Source organism: Myotis brandtii, unplaced genomic scaffold (genome assembly GCF_000412655.1).
Source record: "Myotis brandtii unplaced genomic scaffold, ASM41265v1 scaffold181, whole genome shotgun sequence".
NCBI classification, from domain to species: Eukaryota; Metazoa; Chordata; class Mammalia; order Chiroptera; family Vespertilionidae; genus Myotis; species Myotis brandtii.
The window spans coordinates 2,192,229-2,206,741 of NW_005356712.1; the positions used below are offsets into that span (position 1 = coordinate 2,192,229).

General features: G+C 46.7%; 1 long non-coding RNA gene across 1 annotated transcript; it reads right to left on the bottom strand.

Annotated features, from left to right (window-relative positions):
* Nucleotides 1-2,655: 2,655 nt before the first annotated feature.
* LOC106725690 lies at nucleotides 2,656-13,496 on the bottom strand. Its single transcript, XR_001361617.1, has 3 exons — nucleotides 13,338-13,496; nucleotides 8,399-8,587; nucleotides 2,656-2,798 (listed from the first exon to the last, which is right to left on the bottom strand). It is a non-coding gene; the product is annotated as an uncharacterized LOC106725690 (long non-coding RNA).
* Between the last annotated feature and the right edge of the window lie 1,017 nt (nucleotides 13,497-14,513).

The window sequence follows — 14,513 nt, forward strand, 5'->3', positions numbered from 1 at the left end:
AGGCCTAAGCCAGCAGGTCGTTATCTCCCGAGGGGTCCCAGACTGCGAGAGGGCACAGGCTGGGCTGAGGGACCCCCTCCTCCCCCCCGAGTGCACAAATTTTTGTGCACCGGGCCTCTAGTTGTACTTATAATCGTCTGTATTAGTATAGATGATACAACTGAGAACACAGGACAGAGTACCTGCCCTCATGAAATTAACAGTCTAGGACAAGATACAGACCAACAATCAGTTAGTTCAAGAGGGTAGTAAGGGCTATGACAGAAGGCAGTACAGAGGGCTGAGGGGACACACAGGAGACAGGCGGAGTCCCTGCAGGCTTTCCCGGAAGAGGTGCATGCTGGCCAGTACCCTCTCACGCCCAGTCTCACACCCACCCTTCCATCGCCCCTGTGGTGACGAGGGGCTGTGACTATGCCCACTTTGCCGGACGCATGCCTGCAGGTTCTGAAAGACGGGTGATGCCGGAGGAGACTACAGAGCTGGAGGAGCTGCATTTGTTTGCGAGCACTGCTCTAAGGAAGTGCCACTCTGGGCGGCCTAAACGACATAAAGCTCTTTGCTCACAGTTCTGGAGCCGAGATGTCCCAGATCCAAGTGTCAGCAGGGCTGGCTCCTTCTGAGGCTGAGACGGACTCAGCTGCAGGCCTCCCTGGCTCTGGGTGCTGTGCCATCTCTGGTGTCCCTTGGCTGGCAGATCCATCACTCTGATCTCTGCTTCATGTTCTCGTGGACTGTGTCCCCTTTTTATAATAGAACCATCATGTAGGAGTAGGGGCTCTCCTTAACGAATTACACCTGCAACGACCCTATTTCCAAATAAGGTCCCATTCTGAGGTACTGGTGGCTAGGGCTTCACCATAGGAGTTTCAGGGGGGAGGGAATTCAACTCATCCCAGGGGCAGAGGGACTGTTCCTTCCACTTTGCATCCTGCTCCTATCTGTGTCAATGGCTCCCCCCCAACTCCAGGCAGTGCCAGTTGGTTCCAGAAACACTAGCTAGCTCCAGCTTCAAAGTGTTGTTTTCCTTACATTCCTACAAACAGCCTCTGTAGGGCCCACCAGAGTCACTCGTATCAACTGGTCAGGGCCACCCCCTCAGAGCCCGTCTCAGCCCCATGGGGACCTTCCTCCAAACATCTACTAGTAGATTCTAAAGTCCCAACCTCTTCCCTTTGTCCTCCATCCCTGTAGGTACTGAGTCTTTCTGCCTGAGAGGGGCAGCCTCTGACATAGCCCCTGATCTGTATGCCCTGTGTGACCCCCTCCCCTTGAGTGCAAGAGGACTTATGGACTCACTTCTACTGGGAAACAGCAGAGGTGATGGGATGTCCCTCTAGAGATTAAACGATGACTGTGGCCTCCTTCATGGGTGTTGTCTTGCTTGCTCGCTCTGATCAATCAGCGGCCATGTTGTAAGTTGCCCTATGGAGAGGCCAAGGTGGCCAGGAGCTGAGGAGGCCTCCAGCCAACAGACAGTAATAAACTGACGGCTTCAGTCCGACCACTCACAAGGAATTGAATCCAGCCAATAACCACTTGAGTGAGCTCAGAAGCAGATCCTCCTCTGGCTGAGCCTTCAGGTGAGACCCCAGCCTCAGCTGCCACCTGACTGTTGCCTTATAAGAGACCCTGAGGCAGAAGACCCAGCTAAGCCATGCCCAGGTTCCTGAGATAATGAGTAGGTGTTTTAAGCTACAAAGTGGTGGGGTAACTTGTTACGCAGCGATGAATAACTAACCCACTGTAGTTACTATCTCTGTGACCTCAGTGTGTTCCCTTTTCACCTGACCCGACTTCCAATAAGGGCTTAACCAGATCCCTATCAAATTCTCTTGATTAAATTAACTGATATGATTTCTATTTTCCTGATTAGACACTGACTGACACAAGATGACATCTCAGCTGTGGCCTTAAGGACAAGTGGAAGTTAACCAGACAAAGAGGACAGGAAACGTGTTTCAGGGAGAGGAAAAAACATATGCAAAGGCCCAGGCACCATTCACTCATTCTTTATGAAACACCTGTCACATGCCAGGCCTGGTACTATGAATGAAATGACAGATGAGAGAGCAAGGTCCTATCCCCCATGAAGATTGTCCTGACATGACCGGAATAAGGCAGCAGCGAGAAAAAGCCAAGCCCTCATACACGGCCCACACGCTAGGCCTCCTCACAAGGCACACACACGTCCTGTTAAGACAGGGGCCCTTGCCGTGCATTCCTAATCAGGCACCAGACCAGTACCCCCTCCCAGCTTCAGCATCTCATCTGTAAAGCAGCAACGACAGTCTCTCCCCTCACGGGAACGGTGGCATTGATCACATGAGGTTTGGAGGCTTAAAGCAGCTTTGTAGAGGAGACATAGCAGTCCTACTTAACAACTGAAGCTCTCAGCTCCGAATGATCTGATTCCTTTATCTGCCCAGCGGCCAGCGGCCCTCTGCTGGCCTGGAGCTGACTGCAGCCTCGGGGAACAGGATTAGACACAGAGCCTGTTGCTTCTGGCCCCAGCCAGCGGGTTGCTGGTCATTGATAAAAACAAGCTGTAATACAAAGAGCAACCTCCCCGCGGACAGCGGCTCCATAAATCATCAGCTACCAAGGGCTATTGAATTACCTTTGGAAGATGGATGACACCAAGCTGGAAGGCTGCTTGATAAGGTTTCCCTTTGAATAATTCCGCACAGAAAGCTGGGTTTGAGAAATGGGGTCTTCCCACCAGCTCAGCCCCTTCCTTGCCGTCTCTGCCGGGTGCTTTCAAGATAAACACGTTTCCTTATGGGCTGCCACCGCGTCTGTGATGAAGGAAGAAAACTTACTGCCAGGCCCCAGGGAAGTATCTACGTCTGTCCAAGGCACAAAAGAAGGCTTTGTGTTATTACTGATATTCATTGTTCATAGTACTAACTTATTAATAATAGCCATCATTTATTAGGCATATTCTAGTGGCAGGCAATGTGCAAAGCATTGAGTGCATTAAATCCTTCAACAGCAAGAGGCAGATGCTATTACTCTGTCCATTTGGTTGATGAGAAAACTAAGGCTCTGAGGGGTGATATGGCTTTCTTGAGCTGACACAGCTAGTACGTGTTGGAGCTGAGACTCAGATTCATGCTTTTAATAAGAGTCAGCAAACTTTTTTCTGTGAAGAGGCAGATAGTCAATATTTTAGGCTTTGTAGGCCATATGTTCTCTATTGCAACACTCACCTCTGTCCTTGAATGCAAAAGCAGCCATAGACAACACATAAGCAAATGAGTGTGGCTGTGTTCTAATAAAACTTTATTTATACAAACAGGCAGAGGGCCAGATTTGGTCAGTGGACCATATCATGACACCTCTTTTCTTAGCTCGTGTATGGCACTGACTCTATGTTTGGGCTTTGCAGTTTCTTCCACTTATCTGTTTCCACATAGAAAATGTGAGGGGAGCTCAGACCAGGGTGGTGGTAGGGGAGACAGAGAAAAGCGGATATATTTGAGAACTAATGAGGATGTGGGACGTGAAGAAGGGAGTGGTATTCAGACTGCCTTCCAAATCTCTGGCCTGCATAACTGGATGGGCGGTATGGGGTTCACTGAGATGGAAACACTGGGGGTCAGATATACAGTCAATCATAGAATCTGAGCTCAAGAAATCTGTGAAGCAATCCAGTGGACATATCAAGAAGGAAGCTGGACAGATGTGTCTGCTACTCAGAGGCGAGACAAGGTTGAAGTTAGTAATATAAGAATCATCAGACTATAGATGTTCACCCTTTACACGGCAGCCTTTGGCTTGGACCCCAATTCCTGGCCTCATCACTTGCTGGTTATCCTTTGCCACACGGCAGGAACCATACCCCTCTACAAAGACAGAACTACTTGTCTGCCTCCTTCAGAATTCATTCATTCATCCAACTAATGGTTTTGGATTTCGTCATTTGTGATGGGTTATCCTTGATTCAATGGCAGAAGCCATAACAACTCTATAAAGACAGAACCACTTATCTGCTTCCTTCGAAATGCATTCATTTAACACACAGTCTTGGATGTTATTGTGCGCCAATAACATCCTTGGGGGCTGATCATACAGGAGTGCCGAGAACCTACAAGGCTATGGTCCCTATAGGCATTTAATATTTATGGCTTCTTCCTTCATGTGAATCACCCAAAACACTGAGCTTTGCTCTTCCATGTCTAGCCTGGAGTAAATCATGCTACACAGAAGGAAATGCTTGCCATACATGACCTCAAAATTTAATAGCTCAACAGAATTACAGCATCTCAGCCTTATATTGGTAGGATCCATGGTGTCAAATAGATTTCTTCTGACACTCCAAATGTCACTGATGGGTGGGGGCTTCCTGGAAAGCTAAGGTGAGAAAGATTCAGCTGGGAAAATCAGAGGGATCCACTGGTGATGTCTGTCAAGGGCTTGATATGGGAGAGTGGAAGGCCCTATGCCCATGGCTCTGATCGCAACTCCTCCTCTGTATGTGCTGCTGAATTCTATTTGATAATATTTTTAAGAACTTTTGCATCTAGAATTGTTTTTAATGTCCTCATCTGCATTTCTTTTCTTTTTTTCCCCCTTTTCTTTCATCTGCTTTTCTTATCTAAGTTATATTGGCCTGATGATACAAGTTGGAAACAATTCTTTTTAAAAAAAATTCTCATCCAAGGATATGTTTATTGATTTTAGAGAGAGAGAAAGGGAGAGGGGAGAGCAAGGGGGAGAGGAGAGGGGGAGAGGATCATCGATGTGAGAGAGAAACATCAATCAGTTGCCTCCCACACATACCTGACTGGGGATCGAACCCACAACCCAGGTATGTGCCTTGACGGGGATTCGAACCTGTGACCTAACAATTCTCTTCTTTATTTTCTGGAAGGGTTTGTGTAGTCTCAGCATTATTTTATCCTTAAATATTTGATAAAATGTGTCTGTGGTTGTGGGGGAGGGGAGGCAAGGAGAGGTTTTAAATTATGAATTCAATTTCTTAAATAGATACAAGGTTTTTCTATTTCTTCCTCTGCTAATTTGGTATGTGATATTCTTCAGGGAAGTTGTACACTTCTTCTAAGTTGTCAGATTTAACTAGTTAACTTAATGGTAAAGAAGTGAAAGCTTCGATATGACAACTGACATGCCCAGGCCACATAGTAAATGACAGACAAGTACAGGGGCTCCGGTCTTCAGAGGCTCAGCCGATTGCTCTCAATCTGCCACATCCAGACTCACCCTCCTCCTGAAAGCCCAAGGAAATGGTCTAAGGATCTCTCTGAAAACGACATACACAAGCACTTTAAATGCCACATGCCATTCCTTGGTATGATCTGATGACTCAGAGAGAGAGAGCTGTCCAGAATGAAATCACCTTGGTCAGCACCTATCTGGAGCCTCAGATTTCAGCGATTTTACCTGCCGAAGCCTGGGGCCTTTTAAGAACACGGATGGCTGGCAAGGACGAGAAAGCCACTGCGTGTAGGCTGCCCTGGGAAGCACCCCAGGCTGCCTTTCCCCTCGGTGCACCCCGTCCCTGCAAGGAGCCAGGCTGTGCATGCAGATCACTCCCCCACCCCCGACTCTGGGCCTGGCCATCACAACCAAGTCCCTAGGGGACTGCTGGGCCTGGCCTGACCTACTTCGCTGTGACACGCCTGGCGAGAGTTGGAACGCAGCTAATGGGGATGGACAAGGAGGCAGGCTGGGGAGGCCCAGGGGAGATGAGCCCACAAGACTTGGCTCACTGCTCCCGGGGGAAGGTCTCCCTAGAGGAGAAGCATGTTAAGTCTGACCACACGGGCGCCCTGTTCAGAATGTTCAGCGACATACCCTGGGCTCACATGAGAGAGTCCGGACTCCAAAGCGTGGCGTCCAGGGCTCTGCTTGTGCATCTCTACCCCACCCCCTCACTCCTGTGCTCCCCCCTCTCCCCTCCCCCTCTGTCCCCATTGTCTTCTCTGAGTGAGATTGATCTACTTTTAGTTCCAAAATGGCAACATGCTCTCCCTTGCCGCAGGGCCTTTGCATAGGCTGTTCCCTTTGCCTAAACTATTTTCTGCCCCTGTTTTCACCCTGGCTCATCCCACTTCACCTTCAGGTCACAGCTGGAAGGTAACTGACTCCAGTGGCATTTCTCAGCACCACAGTGTGTGGCCCTGACTTGTGCCTCCACAGCCCGTCGCACTCACCCTGTGGCTGCACTTACATGTTGCTTTGGAAACATCTGCTTCCTATTTACAGTATCCCTGACTTACCTCTTCCCTGAGCTCCATGGGCCTAGGATCAATTTCCCACTCAACAGCTTTGCTTGGATACCTATAAACATGTCAGACTAATAAGTCTGATACTGAACTCCCCATCCTTCCCATCTCAGCAAATGGCAATTCCATCCATTCAATTGTTCAGGCAAAAAGCCTTGGTGTCACCTTTAATTCCTCTCTTTTCATTACACCCCACATTTTACTGATCAGCAACTGACCTTTCAAAATATTTCCAGAGTTCAGCCGCTACCCAATGCCTCAGTGCCACGACCCTGACCCAAGCCACCATCATGCCTCACCCAGGTTATATGCAATGAGCTCCCTGCAAATGGCTTCTCTTGCTTCCCTGAGCTCTATTTCTATCACAGCAGCCTGAGGCCCCTTTTCAGGCAGAAGACAGAGCATATCACCTCTCAGTTCACAGCCCCCCGTCCCACTCCTAATACAAACCGGTTCCCTTGCCACGGCCTACGCATCCCGACAGGGTCTGACCCCAGCTCCCTCTGTCCTACAAACCTATTAGAATGGCAAACATCCAAAATCCTGACACTACCAAATGCTGGAGAGGATGTGGAGCAACCAGAACTCTCACTCGCTGCTGGTAGGAATGCAAAATTCACTTCACTCTGGCAGGCAGTTTGGCAGTTTCTCTCAAAACTAAACATAGTCTTACCATAAAGTCCAGCAACCATGCTCCTTATGTCTACCCAAATGAGTTGCTACTTATGGCCACACAAACACCTGCACATGTTTTTACCAGCTTTGTTCTTCATCGCCCAATCTGGAAGCAACCACCATGTCCTTCAGTAGGTGAATGGATAAATAAACAGGGGTACATCCAGTCAATGGAATATTATTCATGCTCAGAAGAAGTGAGCTAGCAGGCCATGAAAAGAAATGGAAGAAGCTTACTCAGTGAAAGGCACCAATTTCTAATGACTATATTATTCCAACTATATGGAATTCCAGGAAAGGCAGAACCATAGAGACAGTAAAAAGGTCACGGTTCCAGGGATTAGGGAGGAGGAAGGATAAATGGACAGAGCAGAGGATTTTTAGGGCAAGGAAACTATCCCCTATGACACTGTGATGGTGGATACATGTCATATGTTTATCCAAACCATGGAATGGACAACACCAAGGGTGAACCCTAATGTATACTATGGACTTGGAGATAATGGTGTGTCAGTGCAGAGCTACTGGTTGTAACAAATGTCCCACTGTGTTGCTAGAGGGGGAGGCTGTGTGTGTATGAAGACAGGAATATATGGGAACTCTTAGAACTTTCTGCTCAATTTTTCTGTGGACTCAAAACTGCTCTATAAAATAAAATCTATTAAAAAGAAAAAGAAATGTCCTCTTTCTTCTCTGCTTCGTCCTTCTTACCTCAACACAGCAGGGGAAAGAAAGGGAGCAGGAAAGTGTGGGGTACAGGGTTGTAAGAGACAGGCCAGATCCACCTCCTAAGTCCAGTCAATGCTGAGAAACAAAAGGGGAAATAATGAAAAAAAAAAAGTAAGATTGGAGTTGAAAAGTGGCCTGGCGACCAGGAGACTGAAAAGTTCTAGAACCAAACAGACTTAACAGGTAGCAGAAAGGTAGGAAGTGGGTGGGAAGTGGAACAGAGATTGTCCTCATAGTAGTTACTGGAAAAAAATGAAACAATTTCATGTTTATTCCTCAAAGAAAGGAGACTTCTCAATTAAGCAAGTTCCAGTGGCGATTTCTGAAATATTTTACAAATCAGATAAATTCTCCCTTGTTTCTGCATCTAATGTTTACCCTTCTGTACACACACATATGCATGCACCACACACACACACTCACACACAGCGGAGAAAGGCCTGTGTCTGGCAATATCCCAACACATGTTCTGGTCTTGTTGGTAGAACACAGGGCATTTTAACAAGAATATCCTCTGGCTCTGCAGAGAAGCAGAGTCTCAGTAACAATCACATCTACAAAAGCTCACACTTCCATTCCATTTTGTTTCAGGAGTGTTGAAATACTTGGCAGACTTTAATTCATTCGCATGTGCACTCACTCACCACTGTGAGAGGAATTGCAATTATGAGATGCTCCAGCCCAGGTCTGCTCCCAGGGCACCTGTCAGGAGACCCACAGTCCTGTCTCAATCATTCACGTACCGTGTCACGAAACTGCTCCACAGGGGTTGAGATGACAAGTCCCCTTAAGGCTCTCCATGTCACCAGTGGTCAATTGGGCTACCACATTGGTTCTTTTGGTTTTATCCAAAGTGGTTACTTCTTCTCTTCACTTTGACTTGAGTCTCATCTCATAGCTCCCTGGGATGCATGGTGAGATTGGCCAGGCCCCTAGAACAAAGTTTTCTAATAAGAGTGAGGGTTATAGTCATGACTCCACCTGCTATACCACAGCTTTCCTCTTCCCCACAAAGCACAGTTGTCCTCTTACTTCAACAGTTGGCCAACTGCTGAGAAAAGGCCCTGATCCTTATCACTTTCTGGGACCAGAGTCAGAGATGGAAATGGGTAAAGGGGGGGCTCACTCACATGCCATGATCCTCCCACTACAGACCTTTGCAAGGGATGCTCCCTCTGCCTAGAACGCCCGCACCCCCATTCCCTCCTCCTCGTTTAATTCCAGCACCTCCTTAGATCTCAGGGCAGGTCACTCCTCCAAGTCTTATTAGATGTTCTCCCAGGAGCAGATCCTCGTCCTTCACAGTTGGTTCATTTTGTTACAATTCACCCATTTTTGAGATTATTTTATTATGGTCTGCCTCCCTGTCTGAACTCTAATTTCCATGAGAGCAAGGACTGTGGCTAATTTTGCTTACCAACACAGCTCCAGAATTTACTAGTAACACATTGATTAGGACATAGTAGATACTCAATAAATATTTCAAGGAATAAGCCAACTAATCCTATTTTACTGAGAAATTCAAACTCATTTAATAAACATCTTGTTGAGTAAATTAGCCAATATCCTTAAAACCAGCATAATATTAGCACCTACTTAATAGTACCTACCTAATAAAGTTATTAGGAGAATTACATTGTTAACGTAATTAAAGTTCTTCGTGCCTGGCACACAGCATGCACTCAATAAATGAGTTAATCTTATTATTTACAGTGTGTTCTCTCCATATAATAGGAAGATATTTTGAATTATTACCTAAAGTGAGTTTTCTTCCATACTTCTACTGATAACCCAGTCCTTTTTTCAGCCCTTTTTTTTTTTTTCATTTTTTCAGATGTGGAAACAGAGGCCCAAAAAGACCCTATGCTGCACAGCTGGTAACGGGATCTTGGATTCCAATTCTCATCTCTGACTCTGAAACAGTTGTGTTTAACCCACTTTTTCTCAAACCGTCTACCGGCAGTCAAATGAATAGAGTCAGACAGCTTCAACTTGATTCATGTTGAAAGTTCAACTTCTTTACTTGTCTCCTGAAGAGAAGGCATCATTTTACTGAAATGATACCAACCCCATGCCCAGCTCATAAAGAAACTCTCTTTTTCTATTATAACAAAGACGATGGTATACCGATGCATTCTTGGAAACGATTGTCTCTCTACTTAGTTTGGGCTGGAGCTCGCCAGAAGTTGCTGCCTCAGCCAATATTACTTAAAGACGGTGATTTTTTCCATTTTGTTTTAGTCCCACGAAGTGTTATTTTAAAAGTGAATAGGAGGCCTATTTGAAAAATCGATTACATATTTCCATTTTAATGTAAACATTTAGTGTCCAACACACTCTGCCTGGCCATCTCATTAGCATCTGAATGCAAAGCACCATTACAGACATTTATTTCAAAACCTTCCCTTTTTTCCTCAGAGAAAGCAAATACAGCAAAATCTATACCCCAGGGGATAGTGAACCAAATACAACAATCATGATGGGGTGGGCACAAACTTTCTGAAGAAATGGGAAAATACAAGGTAACTTTAAATCCATCTTCTCCTCCAGGGAGCTGCTAAGGCGTTCATTTGGATTTTTAGATAATCTTTCAAGCTCTGTTTTGCGAATATACCTCCAAAAATAATAATAATGATAAATAAATAAAGGAGGTTTTACGACCGTCAATTTAGGCCCTCAATGACTAAATTTCCCTGTTCTCCATCTCGAGCTATTACTCCCTCTGAGGTCACTAGAAAAGGCCCATGGACTGAAATCTGCAGGGTTGGAAAGGAAAGTGCTGTTGGAAGCACAATGCTGGGTTGAAACCCTTCCCCACCTGCTGAGCGGCTGCCCTGTTTCCAAAGCCACAGAAAGCAGCCTAAGCTCTTCCTGAGAAATGTTCAGCCTGTCTGTGTGTCCACCAGCACGCCAGGTGCAATGGAGGCAATTTAGGCTGAGTGCAAAAAAGTGCTCCATTTCAGGCAGAAATCACACCAAAAGCTCCTTACAAAAGCTACATTCAGCACCTCCGCATCCACATTCCATCCACATGTTGTCTGCCATTATTTCCAAGGATTCCAAAAGCACTTGGCCACATTAAATAGGAGCCAGACAGGAGAAACAATAGCAAGGTACTGCTGAGGACACAAAGCCGGAATCACAAAGCGGGGGCAGCTAGGGATGTCAGCTGAGCTCCAAAAATAGGTGTGCCTTAATGAGGAGAGGCTGGGCTTCTCCAAAAGGCAGATTAACCAGGTGGGAACGAGATCATCCCACTCTAATGATGGGGTGCACCTTGGTTCAGTACCTTTGGGGGCCATTTGGTGGTACTCACTGTTAGGCCTGATCAAATAACTGAATGGATACCACCCCCCTCCCTCCAGGGGCACTGACCTTTAGACCACTTCACAATGGACATTCCCTTTTGCTTATTGTAGACCACATTTCACTTGCTAAGACCACATTCCACTTGCTAAGACCATTACCTTTCCCCTCAAGACCTGCCCAGAGAATTCTCCACCCAGAAAAAGCCCATCTAGAGTCCTTTAAAATCTCTGACTCCCTGTCCCTAGGTGCTGGCGCCATGTTGGGGCTCAGCCCATCAGGTTTTCCAGATGACCTAATCCGATATAATAAAAGGCTAATATGCAAATTGTCCCCTAGTTTGACTGGCAGTTCAACTGGGAGTTTGACCAGGGGGTGGGGTTGGCCAACTGCCCTTGGCCCCTCCTCCCAGCCGGCCCCACCCCCGATTAGTCCCCCCAACCCCAATCAGTGGTGGGGCCAGCCCGCCAACTGCCTGCATCCCCTCCCCCCCGGCTGGCCCCTACCTGTGCACAAATTTGTGCGCCAGGCCTCTTGTAAATTCATAATTCTTTACCCCTTTTGGCCTTGTGTGTTCCTTCCTCCTTCAGCAACCCTAACACTCACTAGAACTAAAAAATGGACTGATGGTCCTTGAGGTCCAAAAGGTTGGCAACCGCTGCCCTAGGATACGGACATTTCTCTTCCTGGCACCTAGCCTAGAGAACAATGCAGATATAGACACTGCACACAGGGAGGGATACACAAAGATATTCAAGACTGAGCTGCTTGTAATAGCCAAAGGGTGGGAAATGATGTAATATCCATCTTCGGGGAATGGTTACAGTGGAATACTCTGCAGCAGCAAAGGGACCAAGGACTAAGCAGGAGAGATAATATTATCAGCACACAACTATCCAAAAGTTGAGATGTTCCAGAAGCCCTCCTCTGTGCCTCACACACACTGAACCATTTAATTCTTACAACAGTCCTTGGTGGGCAGGGGAGGTCTCTATGCTCACAGAGCAACTGAGGCACCGAAATGTTAGATAACCTGCCCAGCACCACACAAGTACACAGGGTATTTAAACTTGGGCCATCTAGCTCCAAAAGTCATGTGCTTACAATCAAGTCTGTAGTTTTGAGGGCCTTTTTGTCTTTTAAGATGTGCCCTGCCCCAAACCAGAAATGGGAGGAGGAAATGCCTGGAATGATTAAAAGCATGGATTTTGGAGTCTGACAGATCTAGGTTTGAATCTGTGCTCCAGCTGTGTCCTTGGGAAAGTGACTTCCCTGTAGTGAGCCTCCTTTTCCTCATCTGTAAAATGGGGATCTTGAGTTCCTACACCTCAAGGGTTGTGAGGATAATGTATGGGCAATGTTTAGCATACTTCCTTGTACACCATAAGCTCTCTCTGGCCCATATCAGAGTGGGGGGAAATCACATTTTCTTATTTCTTCCTTTTTGGGGAGACACCTCACTCTGCCCAGAGTAGGAAGGTTGAGATGTTACAGTTCAACCTGTAACATTTATGGACCACACGAGCCCAGAGACATCTGTCACTTTGGGATGTCCAGGCTACCACTCCTCTTCCTGTTGGCATGCTGATTTCCGCTCTGGGAGCTCTCCCATTGAGAATGGTTCGGGATGAGTGCTCATCGTCACAATAGCAGCCATAGAAGAGAAAGAGAATAACTCGGGTCCCTCTAGTGCCATGCTTTCTCCAGGGGCTTAGAATCTTAAGTGAGTGACTGAAAGCTGTAGAGATGATTGAAGTGTGACCCAGACGATTTCTGCTGCTGGACATTCACTGTACTTCCTGAGGCTCATTGGTCCTCCAGCTCATCATTCATTCTATGTACTCCATTTTGTTAAAGAAAGCCAAAGTTAGGTTTCCGTCCCTTGCCACCAAGGATGCTGGATGATACACCTCCTGTACACAAGATACTGTGCTCAAGTTGTTCCATGACCTTGCAGGGAAATTCAGAGCACTCTCATCAGGTGCCTGGCTATGTAGTATCCTCCCTCCCCACATCCCAAACAAGGGAACATCTGATTAGAACAGAGATGAGAGAGAGAGAGGGTAGGAAATGATGACTGAACTGATGGGTTCTGACATCTCTGCATACTACAACCCCATTCGAGAGACCAGAGACCATACCCAAGCTTAATCTTGTGGGCCTATTTAGAAGTCTGGCTAATTAATGGCTGCAAAAGCAGTTTGGACTTTGCAAGTCTTTTCTAATGTGCCTCATTTAGACATAATGGGCTCGAGATTGCCTCTGGCATCCTCAAGAAAATTAAAAATCCAGTAGGCAGTAGAATTGCCTCTACGTGGGTTTCCTATTACTTTTTATTTTTATTATGATTGCAAATAGCGGCGTGGCTAATGGTACCTTGGACGAGAAAGCTTTTCCAGGGAAGGCCTCACTGTTGGCCACGTCCACAGCATGATTCATTGATCCTTTAGCCAGTGGCATGTTGGCTCGTTCCACATGATGTCATTTAACTCTTGCCGAACAGCGGGGAGCTGGAGGGCGCTGAACACGTAGAGTCATTCCTAATGTGGGGCCACTACAAACAGAGACACCTTTCATTACGCTCCAGCTGGACAACACAAGTCCTAATTGGTATTTGCCAGTCCTTGGCTCCTGACAAGCAGGTGCCTGGCGTGTGTGGGCTGAGCAAGATTTGGTATTCTGGAAGTCTGGGTTAGTGTGCAGTACAGAGAGTCGGCATTGTATAAACTGGGTAGAGTAGGCACGACTAATCATAATGACAGTGATAACTCTACTCATCGGGATCCTGAGTTGCAAGTAACGTACTTCTACCAAGTTTATCAGAAAGAAATCTTAATGATGTCAAGAAGTTTCTGGCATCTCCAGTGGGGGTGGTCAAGAAATCATGATCAGGAATTAGATTGCAGGGAATGAAATCCAAGTCACCACCTCAGCAAAGACAACGGCTCTGACTAGTCATTATGGACACTTCCATTAATATTAGTGACTGGACTTAGAGCACCACCCCACTGCCACTGTGGCCCCTAAAAAGCTGGGTGTGTCTGCCACCTGCTCATTCAAAGTTGGATTCCACCCATACCTGCTTACCGACACTGCTCACCTCCAAACTGACAGTCTGCGGAGGCGAGTAAAAGTGGCAGCATTAGGTCCCAGGCCTGCCAAGGCAGTGGGAGTGGTTTGGCCCAGTGCAAGGAGTAGAGGAGTGCTTATCTCATACCGAATTTTAAACAGCACCAGAGTAAAACTGAATGCACTTACTTTGCTTTATATTATGACCGTAAGCCAATATTTCTAAACCATATCAAAGATGTGATAAACATCCAGGTGGGAGGGACCAGCTTCACCTCTCCTCCTTGGTACGTCAGTAGATTAGTTCCCATCCCCCCGCCAGCGACACAGGGGAGATGCATCTGTCAATGGGGACAACAACGGAACCTACCTCACAGGGTTGTTGTGAGAAAAAAAGGAATCAATATTATAAAGATGCCATTTCTCCTAGAACTGATCTAAAGAGGTATAATCCCAATCAAAATCCCATCAAGTTGGGTTTTT